The sequence below is a fragment of the Eupeodes corollae genome, chromosome 3 (assembly GCF_945859685.1).
Source record: "Eupeodes corollae chromosome 3, idEupCoro1.1, whole genome shotgun sequence".
Classification (NCBI taxonomy): Eukaryota; Metazoa; Arthropoda; class Insecta; order Diptera; family Syrphidae; genus Eupeodes; species Eupeodes corollae.
The window spans coordinates 122194916-122221225 of record NC_079149.1 but is presented as its reverse complement, the minus strand read 5'-3'; the positions used below and the strand labels follow the sequence as shown (position 1 = coordinate 122221225).

The window sequence follows — 26310 nt, the reverse complement described above, 5'->3', positions numbered from 1 at the left end:
TGAGAAGTTGTTGTGATTATAAAAGCATCTTACACTTTTTTTCCAGCTTACATCATATATTTTTGATTTCGTTTTGATAACGTACATTGGGACAAAGTCTTGGCAAAATATGATTAAAACCTAAGAAAGTATTGTATGGCCTCAACTATTAAAAATAAAGCTGACTAAAATATTTTGGTCTTTTGTTTCTTTTGTTAACGAAAACACGAATCAAGGCTAATGCATTGTGGTGACAACGCGACTTTTTAAATAGATGATTATATTTCTAAAGTTTTCTATGGAAATCACTGCATCATCTGCATAAAGAATCAATTTTCAATCAACAAAATTCAAGTTGAATTGTTAAGTTTTAAGTTTACAAACAAATTGTGTATGGTGTGCCTCAGGGCTGCATTTTGTCCACTCTGCTGTTTCGAAATCGTATAGTTATGTATGAATGATTATATGAATGAAACTATTTAAGCAATCCACTGTCTTTCAAAACCGTTTTTCAGATCGTCTTTCCCTTCTTTAAAATTAGTGTTGTAACTGTAAAATATTGTTTTTTTCAATTGCACCATGTTTCTACAAAATTAATGTTTTTAAAAACTTGCACAAAACTAATGATTTTTCATATGGATCATCAAAAAATTGAATTTGAATTGGGTGTCTTTTGGTTTTGTAAATACAATCTTTATGTATAAACTACACGATACTTAAATTCAAGCATAGTTGATTTTTTTTTCATAAAATAAAGCAATGTTTTTTTCACGATTGACTTATATTTCTACAACAGTAAATTTTTAACTTCCTGATTTAGACAAACTCTGTTTATAGACTTCAATCAACAATCTCAAAAACTGCTTTGGTCTTATCTATTAGCTATTCAAAATTAACAGATATTTAAATAAAATGGAGCCAAATTTCGTTAAGTACAAAAATAACCAAATATTAAAAGTACATATACGCCCTGGGGTACTATTTTTATTTTTTTATTATTTTATGAGGAATATTCCATACACTTTTATGCATACATATAAGATGAAATTGAATTGAAGCTTTGTTGGGATTAAGAAAAGTTTAGTAGGTTAATTTTTAAATTCCATGTTAATATCATAAAGAAGAAGATGAGAGGTTTTAATACCTGATTAGATGAATAGAAACATTTAAAAAAAAAAAAAAATATCACTTAAAACTTTCACTGAGTCTACGTTTCATTTATTTATGCTCAATTACATAACTTGCCCCACTGTGCGTCTAAATAAATTCAAGTAAATCAAATCGAACACAAATCCAACAAAGCAAACAAGTAAATAAATAAATCGTCGAAGAAAGATGAATTTCAAAAAGAAAATTAGAAATCATTATTTTATTCCCCCTTCTCCCACCAAATCAAAATGTATTACCAGCAGCGTAAGAAAGTGTATATTACCCAAAGACAAACTTACCGACCTACCTGGCCTATATCTATACGTACATAGCTAAAAATAATTTATATAACATTTCTATATTGGATCATCATCTCTTACGCCATTTATATGTTTCCTTTCCTTTTCCGGCCTTCGAAGTCCGCACTTCCGCAAAGTTATGTACTATTACCCCCATTGCTATCGTCATCGCCATCTTCATCGCCATCAAGAGTAAACCAGAATATCGATACACGAATAATACAGATACGGATATGAAGATGATATCTAGGTTCCAAGAGATTTCCGTTCTGGTTCCCTCATTGACAACGAGAGAAATTTGTTGCGTCGCTCGTATAGTTGAAGTTGAAGGAGTATATATGTATGTAGGTTTGTAAGTAGGTGGTCCTGATGGTCTAGGTAGTTATATTGATATTCTCAGATTGAGGATTGAGAAGGCAAATTAGTATTCTCCTTCTGTTGGATCTAAGGACTACCAATGAAGTAAGATGTCTACTTATTTGCATGAACGAATATCCTTGATATGGAGTATATCCTTAGATACATACACATCTTCAAACGTATAATAGAATCTTATACCTTATATAAATATAGTTACAAGGTGGAATAGATTCGAATTGGGGTTTTGTTTGTGAAGCATTATTGTTATTATTATATTAAGGCGTAGAAGATTGTTTACTCGAACAGTCGTTCGCATTGACCTTTATTATCATTCTCGTTTTTGGATTTTTGACATTTAAGTTATATGGAATACGAGGGGCGTTTTTGATTTGATTCAGTTTTTCTTATTCAAAACGCTTCCCCCATTTACCCGTTCGTCGTCAAACATGAGTGTATCCATGACGGTTAAGGCCATGTATAAATGTACAGCTGTGGCCAACAAAATAGAAACATTTCTTTGTTCTCAGTAAAACTGTTGCTTACTTAAGTAAAAGCTAACTTGTCATGAAAATTAATTAGTTAATACTTTATACAAATGTTGCCAAACTATTTTACTAAGAATTGTGTGAATGTTAAAAAAATAAAGTTGGTCTAAATAATAAGAGCACTTAAAGAAAATATTCATACAATAAGTCTTGTTTTATTAAAAAAACACAAATTTTCGATAATATTTTTAATCTAAGATTTATCAAAAACATAAGCCTTAGTTTTCTTTAAATATGTTATGTATAAAAAGATGGAGCAAAAGATTCTACTATCTTGAAGTCGTTGTAGCATTGAATAATAGAAAGAATAATAAAAATAGACTGAATTGTGAAAATATGATACTTTGTGTCACGCAAATATAAAACGAAAATCCAAACACTATTGTTTCGTTAATACGAATCTTTGTAAAATGAATTTACTTAAATTCAAGCTAGAATAATAAAGAATTGAATTTAACTTTAAATTAAGATAATTCAAAATAAATAAATTAGGTGGTGCAACAGTCCGTAGAGAACCAGGGCTTGTGACTTACAACTCTCAACCACTCCTGTGTGCGAGTAATTGCACGGATGGAGAAGACCTACAATTTATATGCCGAAAGCACTTTTTCATGACAAAAATTACTCTTGGAGAATTTGTCAATTCCTCGCAAGAGGCAGTTCCCGTGAAAAAAAAAAACTTTATATGGCACAGGCAGGGACCTCTCGCATGAGAGTCCAACGCACTAACCATCATGCCACCTGCACTAGCCAAAAAATTAAGAGAATTATGTGAGTTAAAAAAATGTACACTATTAGAATGTATTGGTATTATTTTCAAACTTTCCGCCCATCCGGCCATATTTATTAAAATTTAATGATTAAGAAGAAAAAGAAAATGAAATAAAAACTATTCCACACGATAGTTCCATACTCTTAAGACGCATTTTTTTCAATTCACATTTTGTCGCTTAAGTTTAACTTCTTTTTTAAATTTCAAACTTATTTTTACAGCTCAAGAAAGATCTAATTTACAAAAAAGCTTGTAAATTTTTCACTTTTGTACCAACCATTTTACACAATTTTCAAAATAAAAATTTCTTGCAAAGTAAAAGCGCAAATCGTTTTAATTTGCTGATACCTTTTTGTTTGGTAAAACAAAATTTTGCAAAAAAGGTAGTTTTGTTTTACTTTTAAAAATGATAATTTCTTTTTTGTAAATTGGAGTTTTGTGACACAAAATATTCAAAGTTAAAATAATAAGTTGCAAATTGCAAAGTAGATGGTGCAATAGGGCTAAGAATATATCTGTTACAAATGACTTCCAAAGACAATGCCACATTAGTACGAAAATATTAAGCTAATCCATAAATCAGCATCGCGATTTTGACACAAAGTCAGCTATAGTAGAGTTGTTCGTATGCTTTAGAAAACCTTAACCTTAGAAGGCGTAACTTGCAATGTAAAACAAAAGATACATAACCGGTGCAGGAAGCCGACATATCTTGCAAAAGAATACAACAGACATCATGACGCTTTTAAGAATGCACTTTCAAATTTTGAAATAGAAACTAATTTATTTTAGTTTGATTAAAAATGTTTTTTCGTCGTGAGAATCGGCTTAAATATAACTTTATAAAACCGATATTCAAAATAGGAGTTGACAGTATAGTTAAGGGTCACTTCTTTTGGTTGATCAAACATTGTGTCCAATTTTTTTAGACGGAATAATTAAAAAAAAAATAAATTAAAAAAAAAATACCACCTCAAGTTAACAAAGCTCATATTTAAATGAAAAATGTACAAGCGAAACATTCAAAAAATGGACCAAAATCTCATTAAGAGTCATTCCAGTGAGTGTAGTGTTAAAGCGAGTTGACATAAGCTATCTAATGAAGCGAATTTTTGGAAAACCTTTACTGAAATGTGGTATACTCTACTCCTGAAGAAAAACTTCATTACAAATGTTTAAATAAGAAATTTTCAATTAGATATAAAATACTACACTTTAAGTAAAACTTTTGTCCTTTTCGATGGGTTTTGATAACTTTATTTCGAAATTCTATCACGTCAATGTTCCTAAAATTATCAAGAAAAAAAAATATAAATATATATAAAGCTATAAAAGGTACTCCTGGAGTAGCTCTTTCAAAAAAAATCGTATTGTTATTAAAAATATATCAACCTTATCTCCAATATTTATTTCAAATATTTATAAAATTTCATTAAGTTTTTAAAAATCCAAATAGGTTGTTAGATTTCACCTGTCTTACATAAAGTTTATAGAAACACTAAACCATTTATGTTGAAAAGGCTTTCAGCAGAAAAAGACGAATCGCGTTACGAATATATCGTTTTTAAAAGGACTGTATGTATATTATTTAAATTATATTAAAAAAAAAAAAAACAAATTTAAAATACTGTGGAAAACGGGTATTTTTAAAATTTGAAAGTTAAAATGGAAGATTGGATTGGAAAACAGAAATGCAAATTAAAAGTTCTATATCCAAAAAAAGAGGGATGTGAATCTGAAAACGAATGTGAAAAGCTAAGAGTGCTATCGTCAGCGAAACAATGTATTGGATTAGAAGTAGCAGACAGGAGACAAAATGGAGCCCTGGGGCACACCAGTATTTATTTTATGGGTTTCAGACTTGAATCCGTCCAAAACAGCTTTTAATGAATGTTTTGAAAGAAAATTTCTAATCAAACGTAGAAGAGATTCGTCAATACCAATAGAACGCATTTTTGATAAGAGAGCAAGATGCTTTCAAATGCTTTCGAAATATCAAGTGCAATAATCTTAGTTTCTACATACGATTTAAAGATTTGTTCCACTGTTCGGTGAGATGAACCATGAGATCACCAGTGGTCCTATTGCTATGAAAGCCGTATTGTCCGTCATTAAAAAACTTCCGTTCCTCAAGATATTTCTTAAGCTGATAATTAATCAACGTTTCCAAGACCTCGGAAAGATGGGACGTAAGTGCAATTGGTTGGCAATTAGAGGGTGAGGAAGATTCGCCTTTTTTGGGAATAGGCTGGACAAATTCGGTTTTGCATCCGCTCGGAACGAGACCTGGGGAGTAGGACAGATGAAAAAGCTTACGCAGTGGTTTTGCCAGCGTTGAAGAACACCTCTTCAGAATAATAGTGGGGATACCATCCGGACCAGCGGATTTATGTATGTTAAGATTTTTTAGGATTCTCGCCACAGTACGAGTGCGAAAAAAGATTGGCCCCATAGAATCACCAACGCGCTTGATGATAGACGGAGTCATAACACTTACTGTCAGCGTTGAATTATTAGGAAAATATTTATTATTAAAATTAAATGGTCAAAACTTTGATTTCTTGCATAACATAAGTGATAAAGAAATTATTGTCAAAAATTCAGCTTCGTTCCTAATATTTTGTCTATAACTGTATCTATGAGTTGTATCTGTGAGGATAACAAATTGGAACATAGGCGACGGGCGAGGTGTGCTACGTGAGTTATATGTTCTCGCAGTTACTTGTGAGTTTTGAGTAATAGGAATGAATTCTAACTTTTTAGATAGATCGTTGAGTAACGTTGACATTGATATGATTTGGTTTGACGATATAGCACGTACTACAGATATTTTATATATATGTATATGAAAATGAAAACATGGTGCAACCAAGTGTGGAAGAACACGTGTGTGCCTTATGGAATTCGAAATTTTGTATTTTTATTATTTTCTTTAATTTATTTTTTGTTGTTTTTGCAAAAGCTCTGATCAGTTGCATATTGAACTTAAAAAACATCTATTGAATTCCATTGGCACGCTCAATACCATTTGGCCTTGGTTCATGGAGAGTTTTTGAATATTTGATGCAGCTTCGGGTGTGGGCGTTGGGTTGTGGGTGGTTGTGCTTCATTCATTCATAAAGTTTCAGAAGGAGACGACAACGACGATAACGATGACTACGACGACGATGAAGTGAAGTTAGCCTCCTCTCCCTGGCTTGTTATATATGTATGTATGTAGTATAAAATGTCAGGTCAGGGTAATTTTATCGTTTGAATGGATAATTTTTAATGAATTTGATTATGAGAAGACTCAAAAATGAGGTTTTTAAATAATAAAGCAGAGAGTGGTATTATTAATGATTTTCGGTAGATATAGGCATTTAATTTTGATGGTTTTAATGGTTTATATACAAAATTAAGGATTTAATGTACTATCGCTAAGTTAAATTCACTTTTAAAGGATATCCTAAAGTTGAGTTCAAACTGTTTTATTTTGTCAAAAATAAAATAAACGATTTTGACAGCTGGCAGCTAAGAGACAGTAAAAATGACGCATTCTATGAAAGACAAATGTATCATATTTGACAATTCGAATATTCAAAATATGGTTGAAATACTGAATAATTTTTGCTCAAATGTGTAGAGAAAAAACTTTTTTTTTTATATTTGAGGGGTTTTGAATAGTTTAAAAATATAGCCAATGTGATAGGATTTAGAAAAAGATTCCGGTGAACATTTGGTTTAAAGATTTTTTAATATTAAAAAACAGAGAAAACTGAATTAGATAAAGCATTCCGTTTTTTTTTATATTATACGCGCACTCAAGGGGATATGAATACCCTTATCATGATTAATCACAGTGCGAGCAATTAAGAAGGGAGGATAGAATTAGAAAAAAGATACCGATGCACATTGGTTTTGAATGTCTGCACATTGTAATGAGTGGGAAAACATTGAGTCTGGTAAACCATTCCACATTCGTGTGGTGCGACTAAAGAAAGAATCTCTGTACTTTACAGTAAGGGGAGGAATGCAACTGGCTATTTCATTAGAACATTGTTTATGAAAGTAGCGATAAAATAATGACAGGCATGAAACCTTACGACGGTGCTCGAGAGATACAAAAGTTTCAGTAAGACAACAGTCACCTATCATCTTTAGTGCTCTTTTTTGAATTCTGTCTAGGAGACTCAAGTAGGTTATTGGAGCACCTGCCCAGATATGGGAATTGTACTCGAGTTTCGGACGAATATAGGCTTTATAGATTATAGCCAGATCAGTAGGAGTAAAAAACTTCTTGCACCTTTGAAGAAAACCTAAGCACTTAGCAGCATTTTTAGCGATGTCAAATATGTGAGCACACCACAACAAGTGGTTTTAATGCACATACCTCGATGCAAGTACCACTCATGGATAGTGGCATAGGGGAAAGGTTACGATTTTGACAGTAGACATCATTGAATTTTCGAAGCATTAAATTCTACACGGTTTTTGATTCCCCATTAGACAATGCTGTCAAGATCAGAATTTAATGAGCTCATCATATGTTGCCGTTGGTAGTCCACATCCGAAGAACAAGGATGAGAATCTAGAAACGAATATGAAACAATTAAGTGGGCTAGAAGTTTCAGACAAAAGATCATTTATAAAAATAAGGAAAAGTGTCGGAGACAAAACGGAGCCCTGGGCACACCAGCGTTTATTTTGTGAATATCAGCATTCCATATTAGTGATGTGCGGCTAAATTTGAGAAACTAAGACACCCTTTTTAATAAAATGCAAATTAGAATTAGAAAAGAGGAAAGGGATTGAAAAAATGGGTAAACTATTTAACCAAGAAAATGAAGAAAGAATCTCTGCACTTAGTTATATCTGTTTAATTGGGACCAAGGTTAAACTGCAAGCGTTTCTAGAAGTTTCACAAAAGATATTTAAAAGACCTTTTTAAATATCAATATCAAAGGAGTAAGTAAAATAGTTCCTGAATATTCAAAAACAATACACGCATCGGTCTGTGGCAAAAATGCTTTAATTTTTTTCGAAATTTGGTTAAAACTTTATATTTTTATATTAATTTTAAACTGTTAATTTAAACTGAGACTTGAAATAAATTGTATATTATTTATTGTAACGTGATAACAAACAAATATATTTTGGAAAAAAATTCAATTAACGTTTTTTTTATAAATCAAAATAACTGAAAAAATAATTTGTCATCTTGAAAATTGTTTTCAACATTTGGTAAAATTTTGAGAAAAATCAAATTGACAGTTTTTTTTATAAAAACCTTAAATAAAACATTACTTAAAGTTGGTAAAAGCTGTATTTCGACTCAACTTATTTTATCTTATAAGAAATATTTGTTTTAACATTTTTTTTACAAAAAATAAAAACAAAAACATATTAATAAAAGTTGGTAAAAGATGATTTTCGACTCAAACATCTTTTAAAAAATTGATATTATGGCTTTCACCAAATTTTATCTTATTTTTTCAATATTCAGAAAAATTTTGAGAAAAATCGAATTGGCATTTTTTTTTACAAAAAATAAAAACCTAAACATAAAAATTAATAAAAGCTGGTGAAATTGATTTTCGATTCTAATATCTTAAACTACTTTCATCTTTTAAAAAATATTGCTGTCAACATTCAGTGAAATTCTGAGAAAAATCTAATTGACAGTTTTTTTACAAAAAATAAAAACCTAAAAAAAAACAATACTAAAACTTGGTAAAAATTTACTTTCGACTCAAATATCTTTCAAAACTTTGAGATATTGTCTTCAAGCTTTTTTTAATTCACAGAAAATATTGTCTCCATTATTCAGTGGTTTTTTTTTAATAAAAATCCAACAGTCTGTTTCTTCATAAAAAAATAAAATCTACAAAAAAAATAGTACTCTCTTTATCTCTTAAATTAATTTTATTCTACCAATTTGTAAAAATTTAAGAAATGATACTAAAATTGGTAAAAATTTGTTGTCGACTAAAAATCTATTTAACAAAACTAGATTTTCAAACTAAACTATTTCTTTATATAAAATATATTGTTTAACACGAAAACCTTTAAACTTTTAAGCAAGACAAATCGACAGACGGGATGGGAAGTTATCAGGGTGGGTCGCATCCCAGCCTCTTTTCTATATTAATTTTAAACTTATGATTGCCAACACAGTGATTATGTTCAGACACTTTTTGAATAACACTTCTGGATAGAGCAACTTAATATCCACCAACATTAAACTTCTTAATTTGGGCATAGTCACAGATTAAACTTCGGTTCCCATCGATTACCGAAATCAAGCATCAGTGAGCGTGGTTAGTAGACCGATGGAGGACCGCCTCGAAAACTACCGCGTGCTGTTGTCATGTGTTCTTTCTGTCTGTTGTTCTTTCTCTTGTGTCCTTCTGTCTTGTATTAATGTCTTGTGTTGTTACCACCTTACACAGTCTAGTCGCTCAAGGTGCTGTGTTCTTAACTCTGTGCATTTACATATGTGCTGAGTAGTGTGTATTGTAATGTAATAAAACTCCTAAAGAATAAAAACAGTGGGTCCCATAATTCCTTTTGTCAGACTTACAATTAATTGCATCAATTAATTGGATTAATTTAAATTTTGAACGCGTTCTTCGATTGTTAAGCTATCTATTATCATGAATGACAAACCTTTAATTGTTATAATGACACTTGAAATGAAAACTGCGTTTGACAGTTGTCTAATGTCATCCCATTTTCGAAACTTAAATCTATGAAATAAATGATCCTAAATGTTTTTCAGAGCAATCACCTGAAGAAAACATATTAAGTCCTTAACTACTTCCAAAATATTTTATTTTATGTTAAATTTCTTTCAACTCTGATTTTGACGGATGTACTATGTTTTTTAACTTTATCTGCACCAGTTTTAATAACCTATTCAATATGTATTCTTCAAATCTGCCTTTCGTTTATGTTGAATTCGAGATATTCTTAGCACATCAATTATACTGCAATAATTAATTAATCAGTTCTGTTTCTAGGTTATTCTATAACACCATCTCGTTAAAACTGATGCTATAAGCTTAATTATGGGTCTATCTTTAGATTGAATCGTGTTATTCAATAACCATGAAAATAATAATGAGAATAATATTCTTCTTTTTTTTTAACTGCTGTGCTAAATAGATTTTTCCCCATGAGGTGTTTACTGTTGGCCAAAAGAAAAATTTACCACATAAAAAGAAAGAAAGATAGAAAAAAATTAATTAAGAATTTCTAATAAATTCAATTTTTGCATCGCACGTCAAATAAATTACTTTACATGCAACGAAAAAAGATAGATACTTATGGCTTACTACTTAAGTTGATTTTGTTTGTCTTCATGTTTGTGGTTTTATCACGATTCATGAGGAATGCAAATTATATCGCAGAACACCCTATTAGAGCTTGAAAAAAAGCCAATTTAATGGTTGTTGGACTTTTTAAATGTTTTAATAATTAAGAAAATAAAAATATTCATGGTTATAATAATAATTATGGCTATGTATAAATGCATATAAAAATGAATAATACCTTTTAAAAGTATTATTTTAATTAAGAGAAAATTTTACACCCTACATTTAACATGTTTATTTTTTTTGTTTAATAATGAAAGTAAAAGGTGTCAAAGACCTCCGGAGCAATAAAGTAAACATTAAACTTATATAGTATAATGTCTACTGCCTACCCTACCCTACCTGCCTCTTATTTCAAAGCTCGTTTATTTATTTTTTGCATCTATAAAACTAAATTTGTTCTCATTTAACTTTTTTTTTCATAACGCTGCACCATACCACTTTAAAAACATTTCATGGATGGTGTGATGGCGATGACAGGTTAGGAATTTTAATAAGATAAACACTTTTATGCTCTCCACCATGGTAAGGTGACATTACATAACTTCTTTTTTTTTGCTAAGCATATTTTTTATAATTTACTATAAGAAGCTTTAATATGCTTGAGTGGCTTTGAGATTCGTTTATTTAAGGTTTTAATAAGAAAAATAAAAAAAAATATACAAAACAATGAACTCGGTTTGTTACAAACTTTTTTCAGCCTAATAATGATTGGGGTGACATGATACTATAAGATGTTGTTGAACTTTTCAACATTTTTAAAGAGCCTACAGAAAGAATGTTTGCAAAAAACATCAATATTTTGTTTGGGAAGAAACTTTTTTGCCAACCGACTGAGAATTTATTTTAAGTTGTGAAATTTTAAACATATAAAAAAATAAATTTTCAAAAAACTTACTTGAAATAAAAAGTGTCCCAAAAATGTATCCAAATTTTAAATTAAGTATTAATAGCCGTGTTTTATTTTCCCTATTTTTGTGATCCCAAAAATTGTTTTTCTATTTCACACCAGGTGAAATTTTGTCTTGTAATGTTTGGTATCACTTTCAATTATTTCAATAAAAATAGTACTTCCACATTACTATTTTTATTTATCTGGAAATTAAATATTTGTTTTTAATAATGTAACGAAATAAAATATTTTTTTTAATTATGTAACGAAAAGCTTAATATTTGTCTATTTTGTATTCAATCGATAAAATTGTGAAAATGTTAAACAAAACAAACAATAAGTTTGTGAAAATAAAATTAATAAGTTTATATTTAACAAAATATACATAGGTACTTTTCCTAAATAAAAGAACAAACAGATCAGTCATAAAATTAGTTTGACAGCGCTGCCAGTCAAGTTTATGCTGCCGATAAGTGCTGCCAAAAATGCATGTATTTAATTTGGTAAATTGTCTATAGATAAGTGTTACCAAATTTTTATTTAATTTGAATTAGATCGTCTAGAAAAAAAAGACGCTGGTAATTACCTATTGGTTCTTTTAAAACTGAGGAAATAATATTTTTGTATTAATAATAAACCAAATTGTCTATTATAGAGTTTCGAAACTATGCAATCTAGAATTGAAGTTTAAGCTTTCATCTGATGAGATATTCGGGACGTCAAATCAATTTAGTGAAATTTTGTCTAGATATTTCTAAAAAAAATGTACGAATCGTTAACAACATGAACAAGATGAAATAAGTTTAGAAGTTAATATCTGTGTTTGTTCTCAAGATTTTACAGTCAAAAAATCAATTTCTAATCAATTTTTTGAAATTTTAGTTTCTGACCGATTAAATGATGTATTCTCTTTAAAATTACTTAATTTTTACTAAACCTGCCAACTGTCAAACTGAATTTAACTTTAAAAAATGCAGACTTAATGAACTTTTCAACCTGTTATATAATGTTTACTGGAATCATTTGTTTAAGAACTGTGACATTAATGCTATGTGCTAAAAATTTTACTGTGTTCTCTGTAACTTTTTTTTATGAGATTGCAAAAACCGCGCAATATTTCTAAATCTCCTCCATGGTTTGACTCTTGCCTAAGAAACTTAAAGAATAAAAGAAATAAGACCTGGATTAAATATAATAAAACAAAAGCTGATAATGACTTGCTAATATACATTGAGCCAAGAAATATGTTTATTGTGTAATAAGATATTCTTATAATAATAATTATTAATATAATGACTTTATTTTAAATACTGAAACCAACATAAAAAACAACCCAACAAACTTTTGGAGCTATGTTAATAGTAATAGAAATACTGACGGGTATCCAAACTGCATGTTTTCAACAACGAACTTAGATATGACTCTGAAAAAAATTTAAATATGTTTGCAAATTTTTTTAAAGATGCATTCGAAGTAGCGAACTCCTGTCAAACGCCTAAGTCATTGGCCCTCTCACAAAATTTCCCTCATTTGAATTCAATTAGTCTCTGGATCTCTGAAGATGAAATCGTTCGCAAAGCTTCAGAACTTGACGTTTGTTGTAGCTCTGGTCCAGATGTTGTACCTTCTTATATTTTGAAAAAAATGCGAATCCTATTTATCCTATCCTCTTCATATTCTTTTTAATGAATCGCTCAAATCTTCAATTTTTCTTGAAATTTGGAAGAGTTCGTTCATAACACCGAAATTATGGTCCCATTGCAAAACTGTCCGTCATCCCTAAGTTATTTGAGTCCATTATTTGTAAAGTCATATCGTTTATTTGTAAGTTTATAATTTGTGACAGTCAACATGGTTTTGTTCAAAATAAGTCCACATTTACTAACCTCTTTCATTTCCGTTCTTTTTGTTTAGATTCGTTTGAAAAACGGAAACAAGTTGACTGTGTCTTCACAGACTTTAGTAAGGCCTTTGATAAATTGTGCCATAAAACGTTTACTTCCCAACTTAAATCACAAGGCTTTAACGATAAACTTGTTAGTTGGGTTTTTTGCGTACTTTTACAATAGATTATACAGCGTAGTTTTTAGGAATGGGCTATCATCATATTTTTATACCAACTCTGGCGTACCACAAGGTAGGCACCTAGGACCTTTACTGTTTATTTTGTACGTTAACGACTTACCTTTTATTATAAAACAGTCATCTGTTTTAATTTACGCTGATGACATTAAAATTCAAACGTATTGACTCACTTGACGACTGTTTACTCCTACAAGATGATCTAAATAGTTTTCGCAAATGGTGTTTTATAAACAAGCAAACAAAATGTCGACTTTCATTTATCAATAAGACTCTTCTTATTTGACTAAACTTTAACTTTTCTCTGACCTAGGTATTATTCTTGACTCAAAATTAACTTTTACAAATGCTATGACTATATTATTAAAAGAGCAAATAAGACACTCGGATTTAAAAAAACTGTTTTCACATGATTTTCGCGACCCTTATATTCTTAAACTTCTTTATATAACATTTGTAAGACCAATATTGGAATATGCATAATATGGACTCCCTTTTATTGAGTCCATATAAACAGAATAGAAGGAGTACAAAGAAGATTCATGCGCTTCTGCTTCCGTTTCTTCCCATGGTCCAATAGGCTCGAACTTCCACCGTACAATCATAGGCGCACGGTCATAAATCTTCCATCGCTTTCTAAACACAGATTGTACATTCGGCTGTGCCTTATTTTAAAACTAATCAATGGGTCAGTCATATTACCATACATTTTACAGTTCAAGTATTAGAAGACAAGTTCCTTCACGTCTACATCAAGCAGATCGAACTATGGTAAAAACGGTCCCCTCAACTAGTTAATTTCAGTTTACAACAAGAATTACTTTTTGGTATATTCCGTAAGCGATGATTTTAAAAGTAAAACTTTTAAAGTACATATTTTTAGATTATTTTTTTTTTGCAAATTGCTTAAAGCACTGTAAATCTATTATTCTAAGAAAAATGTAATATTAGTCTTAAGTTCTAACATTAGTTTGTTTAACGAATTCAATAAATAAATTATATTTTTAGAATTGCCTACTGATTTTACAACACCTTCTATTATCATGATCTAACGTTTTAAATTGGTATAAGGTTTGGTTTAACACCAAATGAACAGATGTGATTTAAAATATGTAGACATTATTTTATAAGATACACAATTCAAATTTTATACATATTTGGCAGCACTTAACTTATAACCTGTCAAGAAAAAATATTTAAAAAATTTTTGTTCGGTGTAGCATTCATACAATTTTGACAGGACATTTCACTTTCAATTTGTTGCTGTTAAAATTATTTCTTAAAGTTAAGTTCAACAAATCATTGTCAAACCATTTAAAACCTTACAAATTGACTGCCCTCCTATTTTTTTATTTATTGTTATTTTAATTGTGTCCTTTTCATTTTCGGAAAAACAGTTTGTTCGACTTATGTACATATATGTATGTACGTACATATCAAAATTGTGAAGTTTTTAAATCATCCCTTTAATTTCTTCTATTCTTTCTAACTTTCAACTGACAGCTGTCAAAATGTTGATTTTCTTAGGAGTTGATAGCACTTGAATACAGAATTGACATTAAACTGAAAACATGTGTACATTTTTAGGCACCTTCTATTAGGATCATCTAGGGTTTTGAATAAATTTGGCATTAGATACGTGGTTTACGACCAAATGAGCTGTTAGGATTTAAAATTGGTAATACTCAAATATTGACGAATGACGACCCTTATATTGTATAAACAACAACTAAGAGTAACATAGAAAAGGTTAATACTGAACGCTAATGATAACGATAATGATGATGAATAAGTATCTCTACATAGATGACTTTGATTATTTCGAGTTTCCAGGGTGTGTTTACGTATATGATGTGACCTAAAAGGATTTATCATGATTCATGATAATGTGTTGATTAAATTATTCTAAAATTCACGTATCCAGGATTATGGTGATTTTATACAGTAGATAATATGAGCAAATACTTATATACATAAGTATACCATCTATAAACGAATAAATGGGTGTGTAATCGAAGAGCTTTAACATTAAATCATGCCATTAGCATTTCCATAAGAATGAAAACAAGTGATATGTTTAACCTAAAAAGGATCATAGTAAATACATAGATTTAAGGATGTTTAGAGACTTTAAATTGAACAAAACTAAATGAAATTCTTAAACCCTTTCGTAAATGTAAGAATCTCTCAGAATCATTTATTACGTCGGTAAATTCAACCAAAAGTGCACCCAATTATATAAAAAGGATCAAATATTTCCTTATTTAAGTAATTAATCAATTCAATATCTTTCTAAACATTTTGACCCTCTAAGGACTTTTCAAATGATAAATTATTAATAAATGGAGGAGACATAAATACCACAGAAATACCCATCACCATACCTCCAGACAGAGGAGAGGATAAGAGACAATATTTATATCTCTAACAAAAACAAAACAGTTTTTCCAGATGATGTAAGCTCCTTAAGGATAATTTATATATCTACAATTACTATACAGTCGAAGCACGATGAAGAAAAATGAATATAAAGCTAGTGTAAACAGTTATTTATTGGCTGACTAATTAGTTGGATATTTTGCACACCCATCTTTTTAAATTCTTGTTGTTTTCTTTTTTGTAGGAGTATATGGTAACTTAGTCATAACATACATTTATGAAAATAGGGTTTTCAAAAGACTGAAGTCGATATTTAGTTCAAGTGCTGAAGGACACAATGACGATAAAAATATTGTAGTGTTAAATGTGGGGCATGATTACGTAACACGGATTTAATGTGACTTAAAATTTTATCTAATTTACACACAAAGTTTGACAGTAATTTATAAACGAGAACATAAAATAGTAATTTGTTGGTATCTTTTAATTTTAACTATTCTGCCGTAGTGATAGAAAAATGAAAATGTAGTTATGGGAAGGATTATTGCTATTTTAAGGCTTTTTAAAATAAATAGACTTATTGGCGAACATCGAATCCCTTTTAGCTCATGGGATTACAGATTTAAATGTCATTGCAAGATCTAATCGATAGATGGAATTTTTTATTCGCACAAATGATGCTGAAAAATAAAATTTAAACAAGATATAATTCTGATGATGGAGGGAACAGGGAACTTTTTTGAATCAATCCAATCAATATTATTTTTTTTAACCTAAGTTTTTCGGGTAACTAGATACATGAGTTTATGTTAAGAGAGGAGTTGAAAAAAAGTGTTACAAAATTATAAAAGTTGGTCAATTCGTAAAGTTTAAGTTTTTTTTAAACATTTTTACGTGCATTTGATCTTAACTTAAGGTTTCGTCCAATATCGTAAGCCCTTTGCAACCAAAATGGTTGAATAGATTTTCATTTCTAATGGGCTATAATATAGTTTACAAATATTTATTTAAAACCTTTAGTGCCACGCCCACTTTTAGTAGTTTTTCTTTTCTTCAAACGACTTTAAAGCTTTTGTTTAAAATAATGACATTTCCAGAATAGTTTTTTTGTTAGAACAATTCCTCCACTTAAACGCCTACTTCAAGTATTTTATGATGATCTGATTTAGAAATATAAACAAACTGGGTATATAACCTTAAGTTTTTTAGTTAAAAGACCATACAAGAGGGCAAAAGAAAATTTGTTTTAAATCAAGGACTAGTATTACAATTCCTTCTATTTCCAGGAAAACCATACTCAAATAAATTTTCGGAGGTCTTGGTAAGTATCAATGTGTTGCGAATTATGGTCTTTGAACCGACGACGTGAGGTTTTCAATGCGATTCGACTATTGATTTCCATGAATTGAAAGAGATATGATAGCTTGACAGTATTAACCAAAGGAAAATAAAATGTGTGTTATTTAATTTCTGAAAATGTACACTGATTTATCTTGACAGCTTTTAAACTCAAGAAAAACAAAATGGACAACTGGATCGCACAAACTTGCTCCTTTATGGAAAGAGTCTGTTTCAAAAAGTACCTACATATATAAGATTAAAAAATATACCTGTAAAATAAGTTTATCCTTAAAGATATAAATGCCATTTGAATTGTCAAAAAACCTCCATTTTTCAATTTTCCGTAGAATATGCGAAATGCATTTTATTGAATATTAATTTATAATTTGTTGAAGAAACTTAACTTTTTATTATTATAAAAATATGAAATACTCGAAAAATATTATGTTAAGGGAAATGGTTTGTGTATTTAAATATACTTAACGAATACACACCATTTTTTGTCGGTAAGCTAGTTTCCAGGTATTTCCTTTGTATGCAACAATGCGTGATTCATCCCAAGACACAAATCATCCTAGGTAAACTCATCCCGGAAATAAAAAATACTTGTAAACAACTTAACGAAAACAATTGTTTGTTTGTGTATTCAACTAGTTCATTTCAAGCTTCATCTTTTGATTTATTTTAAAATCATATTAGAAGAACCAGGATGGAAAATAAATTATCTGAAGATAAGAAAGAGGCAAAACATGTATGTTTAAATTGTAAAGCGATCGCCTATTGGTTGTGTAGTTAGGAAGGTGTCTAAAATGGATAAAGAATAGTTCATTAGCGTGTTAAGCTTTATGCAGATAGATAGAAAAAGACATGTTTATGATGATAATGAAGGAATGTTATTGGTAGGTAGAAGGTACTTACTACAATCCAATTACATTTCTTCTTTCTACAGGTTTTCAACGCAAGCATGGAGTTTTTACCATCAGCTTATTTTTTTCGTTTCTCGACTTCTCTTCCATAGTAATATTAGATGGTTGATTAAAATCTCGAGTTAGAAATTTTGCACGAACGCAAAACTTGCCATATAGTTCCTTTATGTCGCAAATAAGAATAGTATGGTGTGTTCATTGTACCGCGATAGCGAGTTCTATGATCAAACCTTGGATTCAGGATTTACGGTTATAGATTTTATATTGTAGTTCATGTAAAATTATGAAACTCTGCCACTCCTACTTTTGTTGTGTTTTTCGGTTTTCGTCAAATGCTTCGAATGGAATTTAAAAGGCTTATTTTCATATAAGGGAGAAGTAGTAAAAAAATGAGTTCCTTTAGTTTTGTAAATGGGATTCCAAAATTCACGCAAGACTTGAATTAGTCGTTGTTTTTGAAGTTAACAAAAAAAACCTTTTTACAAAAAATAACTCCATAAACAAAAAAAATCCAAACTGAAATATACTAAACATAGTGTTATAATCTTTTTTGTGTAAAACTACATGAACTGTTTTGGAATAATTTGAATAAAACTACATCCATCCACCTTAAATTTTGTTCCCAACTAAAATTTTTGAGTTCTTTTAGTTAAGTTTTAGGGACACTTAAATAACGCTTTCTAACAAAACTAACCTTTGTTGGAATTTTTGTTCTAAGAAAAAAATATATACTTTTTCTGAACTAATAAGCTGAGTGATTCGTTGGTCTAACACATTAAATGTTAATAAGTCTTAAGATTTTATGAACGTAGAAGATTTTTTCTTCGTACAAAAATCGTCGGTCTCCATTTGATTTGGTCAATATCTGTTCTTCTACTCTTTAAATCAAAATCCAAGATTTTAATTTCTTTGAGGAAGGTTGCCTATGCCTACACCACAAAATTACAGACATTCTAGGTTTTACGGTCAATTATAATACCTTCTTCTTCGTTTAATGAAAAAATTAAAATTGGTTAATAAAGTGGAAATAAAAATAAAAAAATTAACTACTCCAACAGAACAGAAGACCAAGTAATTTCCTTTCAAAAGACGTAAAATAATAATAAGAAAAAGTTAATTCTTATTTGCGCTCTGTTTCCCTAGGACTAAAGTTTTTGACTTCATTTAGCTTTCCTATTCTTTTACAAATAATGAATTGTTTAACTAAGCTTCATCCAATTCTTTTTCTATTATTCATTTACTTTAGCCGCTACCGCCGTCAGCTGCCAGCAGAAAAAAATCAACTTAACTTAATACCATCTCAAGACAACTTAAACCCTATAAATTCTATGTGGTTAATCCCAAAAAAAGCATATCCTTGTTATATACTGTATATGAATGAATAGCAACACAAAAATATAAGGATCAACTTAAGGAAAAGGAGATTTTATATACACTTTGGGGGTATAGCATCATCAAACAGCCCGAAGCTTTTCTTGGCGTTCAGTCACACCATCTTCAAATTTAATTCACCAAAAACCCTATACCAATAATAAACCAACCCATCATCCTCACCGTCTTCATCATCATCATCAGTAGCAGCAGCAAAGTGACAAAGGACCATCATATTGAGTTTGAAAAATCTTTGCCTTTACAAATTTCTCAAGGGCACAATATACGATATAGTGTAGACGTAGACTTAAAGTGTAACAATGTACAATGTAACTCAACTCATATTAGTGAAGTGTGACTTCCTTACACAGCCATGGATGGTGTAATATATAGGTGCAGTCTGGTGTAAAATTGATTGCATTCAAAGTTCACACATAAAATGAATGGATGTGATTTCTGGTTGATAAACACGAATTTAAAGTTGTTTTTTTTTTTTTTTTAGTAAGTCTGAAACTTTCCTTTGTCTACTTTGAGAGTAGGTTTTGAAGGGTATACGTTTCGTCATATGCCGCCAGGGATGGAAAAAACTTAATTGATTTTAAAACAAAATGGTTACAGGCATTAAACTTTAACTTGATTAATATGGAAAGTATTGATTTGATGTAGACACAAATTTTAGCTTTTTTAATTAAAATGTACACTAGGTAGCGTCCCAAAAGTTGAAATTAATAGAACAATTCCCTGAAAATGTTAACCCTTCATAATACTTTATTGTAATCGCCCACTGCGTTTAAAGTTTAAGCATGAAAGTAAAAAAAAACAATGGGTCCGAATTGGCTTATTTATAATACCCGTGTTTTTTTGGAAAATCTATCAATAGTATAGTAGGATGTTCAAATGGTAGACATGTGCATTCAAGAGGACACAAGCGTCCACAGGTTTTTTCTCAAAACCCACCTCTGTTTATCAAATCCTACTATCACCACCCAGCAGTGAACATCGGGTGCCTAGTACCTCAACTGGAGATTGGTTTCTAACCCCAGTGAAAAGTTGTTTCAGCGGACGAATTCTCGAGATGGAATCAACGGTGGCGTCTACAGTTCCAGTAAGGTTGAACTACTTAGTGAACACCTTATAGGGGTTCTACGGTGTGACTTCCTGGCCACGTACAAAAATAACTTAGTTGCGAAGCACCAAGGTACGACGGATTCACTGTTGACAACACACGCAAACGAAATAAGGACAACGGTGTTAATGTTAGGTCCCTTAACAGACCACGTGCAGCTGAACAATTAGCGGAAGCCCTAAACTGCTGCAATGCAGATATTACCGCCAGCAAGAAGTGCGATGGGATGGACCGGGCAAATGTAAACTTAAAGACTGCGATGTATACTACGGCGACTGCTACCGAGAACAAAGACAGCGTCTATTTGGGTGTGGATTTGTTGTTGGAACAAGGCTCAGGCAAAAAGTCTTGAGTTTCAACAGTGTGAGCGAGCGCATCACGACAATCCGCATCAAGGCTAAACATTAAAATTATCTTAGGAGATTTTAACGCCAAGCTAGAAAGAGAAGACATCTTTGGTGGCACAATCGGGAGATACAGCCTGCACAACACCACCTCCGAAAATGGATTCTGGACGTTCTGGTAGCTAGTACGCAGTTCACACATCTTAATATCCCCAAGGGGACATGGAAATCCCCTGATCAATCAACTGTTAACCAGATATAAGGATATCCGAACTTTCAGGGGGGCCAACATTGACTCGGACCACTACCTCGTTGTAGCCAAGGTACGGCTACGGATATACCGATATAAGCCAAAACAAGGAAGCACTGTGAGAATCGTAAGATATTGCCATGTCCTTTTCCGATCGAGTCTCTAATAACCTCTTAATGAGTCCTGCCTGCATTGAGCATTGAAAACCATTGGCAACATTGCCTTACAGCCATCAGAGATGCCGCCTGACGTGCTAGGTTTCACACGGCCATAACAACGAAACGCCTGATCTGGCGACGAATGCAAACAAGCGCACGCAGCGTAACAAGAGGCATACAAAACAGTGCTGCACAGAAGGACCAGAGCTGCTCGCAAATTCTACGACCAGAAGAGGAGAGAAGAACACCGGCTTCTTAGATGGCAAAAAAGAGAGCATGAGAAGCGCGCGATCGAGGAGATAGGGGAATGTCCCAACAGGAATGAGGTTCGCAAATTTTACCAAAAGGTAAAAAAAAACCTCTCAAGGATACCAGCCACGAACCGAAGCCTGTAAAGGCGATCAGGGGAACATCGTAGTAAAACCGCAGTCGATGCTGAGAATATGGAAGGACACTTCTCCAAATTATATAACGGCTATGAAGAACCGAATTCCGATGTAAGGGAGATAGAACCCCTCAACCTAGGCGCAGCAGATCAACAATTCCGCCTACCCGACCTCGACGAAGTGAAGATAGCTATATCTAAACTGAAGTCAAACAAACTGCTGGAGCTGACGGCATTGCTGCTGAACTGTTTAAAGCAGCAGGCGATTACTTGGTAATAAGCATTCACCAACTCATCTGCAAAATATGGTTGGAAGAAAGCATGCCCGATGAATGGAATCTCAGCATAGTGTGCCCGATACATAAGAAATGAGACCCTCTAAATTGCGCCAACTACAGAGGCATCAGTCTCCTTAACATTGGATATAAGATCCTTTCTGCCATATTATGGGAGCCGTTCGTCAACAACCTGATAGGTTCTTTTCAGTGTACCTACAGACCAGGAAAGTCCACTATCGACCAAATATTCACACTACGGCAGATCTTGGAAAAAATCCCAGGAACTTCAAATCGATACCCACCATCTCTTTATCGATTTTAAAGCCGCGTAAGACAGCATCTATAGGGAAGAGCTCTATAGGGAAAAGTCTAGTTTTGGCATCCCTGTCAAACTTATCCGTTTGTGCTGAATGACGATGGAGAATGCATGTTGCTCGGAAAAGATCTCACCGATGTATTTGATGTCAAAAAAGGTTTTAGACAAGGCGAAGCACTGTCATGCAACTTCTTCAACATCGTTCTGGAAATAATTGTGCACAACTCAACCGTCAACACTAGAGGCACAATCTTCCAAAGGTCCATCCAACTATACTCGGATACGCAGATGATATTGACATAATTGGAAGATCAAAGCGTGATGTCAGTGGAGCGTTTTTCAGCATTGCGACGGAAGTGAAGAAGATGAGTTTATTCAAAAACCTATGAGGGCAAGATCAAGTATATGCTATCATCAAAAAAGGACACTGAACAACGACGTCTTGAAAAAAACGTCACCATCGACAGCTATAACTTCTAGGTAGTTAAGGACTTTGTCTACCTAGGCACCGCTATAAACACATACAACGACACCAGCCCTGAAATCAAACGAAGAATAACTCTTGCAAATCGCTGCTTCTTTGGACTTAGAAGGCAATTGAGAAGTAAAGTCCTCTCTCGAGCATCTAAAAGGAAGACAACGACTCAGGTGGCGCACTCAGGTGGGTGAAGACCTCAACCAACTTGGCGTGCGAAACTGGAGACAGCTAGCTAGGGACTGAGCTGGCTGGAGACGCATGTTGGTTGACGCCCATTGTCGCCCGGACTATAGCGCCACCTTAAGTAAATAAGTAAGATTTCGTGAAGACGTTATTTTTCACAAAAGTAAATCTACAATAGATATGACATTCTGCACAATGTAAGTTGTTTTTAGAAAACGAAATGAACATTCAATAAATTCAATGTTGATGCATTCTTAAGTCGCTTATTTAGACAAACCCATCAACGTAAAAGTAAAGAATTTGATCTCTACTACAATTTTAAGATGTATGGTTTTATGTTAAAAATGTTAGTAAATTAAAGTAGTAGTGAAATAAAATATTCTCCCTGATGAATTGCAATTATTTGAAATAAAAACAAATTACATACACTGAATTGACCACAGACATCCAATTCTTAAAGTAGATAATATAATTCCCGTCTATTTCCAAAATGAAGTAGCTATGTTTTATTTCAACTTTGTTTTGTACTGAAATTTCAAATATGACCCAGAGGATAGCAAATATGGATTTTCAAGTACCTATACACTTTTTCAGTTGCAAAGAACCACAAGCATTTCAATAACATTAACAAAATTACTTTTTTTGTTTTGTAAATAAACCACATTTTTCTACATTTATGATGTAATATTTACGAAAAATAATAGTTCTGGTGTTCTTTTATTTGTGCTTTTTGTTTTCAAAGTCATAAAATAAAATCTGAAACTTTTGCACAAATTGCTTGTCTGAAAAAATCCATCAAAGGACTAACCGCAAGTTAAGTATTTATTTACATGAACATATGTAAAAGTTCGTAGAAATGTTTTCTACGTCCGTCCGTCCATTCATTTAATCCGATTACTGATTGTGATTACATTATAACTGATATCAAATAATGTTCTTTCCTTTGACCAAAAACAGACAAGACTAAGAAAATCATAAAGTCAGCGAAATCAGGACATCAATTTATCAATGTGCAAAACGATATACAACTGACATCCATTTATTGTACAAAAAAAGGAAACTAAAGCCTTAAAAATATCCCACTTATAGAGGAACATAAAATAGAAAACAATTGTTTCTATTGTTTGACAAACTTTTTTATTATTTTTTTATAAGCCGACAAAGGAAAAAAGTTCATAACATTAAACACAATGAAGTGTGTGTCCTTGAGCAAAATATTTTCTTCAATTATATTCCTTGGAACTTGCACACAGGAGCCGAACCGAGTTGAGCCAAGTCGAGCCGAGCTAAATTGAGCGATATATGAATTAATTTTGAATTATTAAACAACAAGTAGGTAAGTACATATGCAGGTAGAACTTTGTAGAAGGTAGACTTGAAAATTTAGGTCACCAACCGAACCGCGTTATATTATCATGCTAAGGTAAACCTACATCAAAAACCCCACTTGAGGCGGTATAGAAGAGGAACGTGTGCTCTCTCTCGCTGCACATAGGCACACGTGTGTTGCATCCAAGCAGTGATGCGTCAATTTTCGAGCAAAATAACGAAAAAATCGATTAAAGGTATTCTAGAGCATTGAAAGTGGTTAGAAAGGTGTACCTAGTGATAACTTTTCTATTTACAGGGTGTCTAAAAGTTATCGCTATAAAAGGAAAATCATGAGTTTGTGAGTTTCAAAAAATAGTTTTTTTTTATTGATCTCTTCAGCCCTTACAAATGATGTCCCCGAAATATTATGGAAGGAAAAACCTTTGAGTACTCGGCTATTGAATGGAACCAGATGTTTTCATACAGCCATTCCTTAGTTGCTACTCCTTAAAACTTAAAACGTATTTTACAATGGTAGGAAAGTGGAAAAGTGGGTGCGCGATTCCATTCAACTATCTATCATCACCGCTGAAGCCTAAATAATTTGGTCGATTGCGTTCGAATTTGGAAATTAGGGTTATAAGCGAATTTGTGTTAGGCTTTTTTATTTTTGTTCAAGATCAAAAATAACAGAAGCCTTGATAAAAATTTGTTGGTCAAAAATCCGACTTTCTTAAAAACGGCTCGATAGATTTTCTCTGATTGTTTTTCTTAAACTTGGCTTGTTTCAATATAAAAAAGCGGCTGGAACACTACCCTGATAACTTCCCTTCCATGCCGGGTCGATTTTCGTAAAAGTTTAACAATTCCTTAATTTTAAGTTCGAAAACTTAAAAAAAAACATTTTTGCATCGTTTTTGTTCAGGTTTTTATTTTTTCAGAAAAATTGTCATTTCGATTTTTGTAAAAAAAAAAAATTCTTAATATATTTGCGACGGAAAATGGTGGTAGAACGTTCAAACGTGTCATCTTTAAAAACAAAAATTGCATTCAGGTTTTAAGGACCTTGAAACATCGAGAAATGTCAAAATATTGAATTTCACAAATCGGTCCGATTACAATAACTTCCTAGGGAAGTTAAACATTTTGTGCATAGAAATAATTTAAAAGATTTTCGTAAAAAATGTGACTACTAAATTTTTTAAACATAAAATACCTATTTTTGAATACGATTAAATCCTTGGTGATTATTTTGGGACACCCTGTACGAAATGCAAATAAGATTTTTCGGATGTATAAATAAACAAAACTGTCCTCCACCTCAGATGGTAAATATAAAAAGGTAAGGTGAAGGCAACAAGTAACCCACAAGGTAAAAAAAGGATATTATATTATTTTTATTTGTCTTCTCATAATTTTAGCACACAAAATATAAAAGCAGATGTGTTGCACTTACTAAAATTATACATAAATATTTATGTAAATGATTTTACAGTTTTAGCTTGAGGTATTTTAAATGTGAAACAAGAATCAAAAATGAAAAGAAATTAAATAAAAGACTTATGCGTTGGTTTTAAGAGTGAACGCTTAAAAAATAAACTCTTCCATTAAAATGTATTCCATTATTATTAAAAATTAAAGCAGAATGCTTTTCATATGACGGTATTTTTCTTAAAATAGGAATCTGTCAACGTCATAAGTGACATTGACAGTCAGTTATTGTTCTTTGGTGGGAAACTAAATGTGTGTCGGATGCAACATTGCAAAACGAAGTTTGTACTTGTTGTTGGGTTTTATTTTTGCATTCAACCATTGTTACCTCTTGAGCCTTATTCCATATTCTAATATTTATAGAATTTGTAAAATGTCAATTAGTTACAACGAGTGAAGCAATTGGGTCAAACAACAGTAACTTTTGAAGGATTAAAAGTATGAATATATATTTTGTCTTAGAACATTAAATTTGCTTTCGAATTCTATATTTTTCGTTTTTATAAGTTAACTTTGTCGGTATTTAAAAAATTCCAAATC

General features: G+C 31.5%; 1 protein-coding gene across 3 annotated transcripts in view; it reads right to left on the bottom strand.

Moving 5' to 3' along the window:
- LOC129952256 (tRNA-dihydrouridine(16/17) synthase [NAD(P)(+)]-like) overlaps positions 1–26310 on the bottom strand; it is a 95130-nt gene that overhangs the window by 29544 nt on the left and 39276 nt on the right. Inside the window, exon 3 of one of the 3 annotated variants that reach the window (XM_056064759.1) lies at positions 11358–11554. The exons of the other annotated variants lie outside the window; for them this stretch is intronic. The gene's annotated coding sequence lies outside the window, so the exon portion shown is untranslated. The remainder of the gene's footprint in view (positions 1–11357; positions 11555–26310) is intronic. 3 annotated transcript variants of the gene reach the window in all.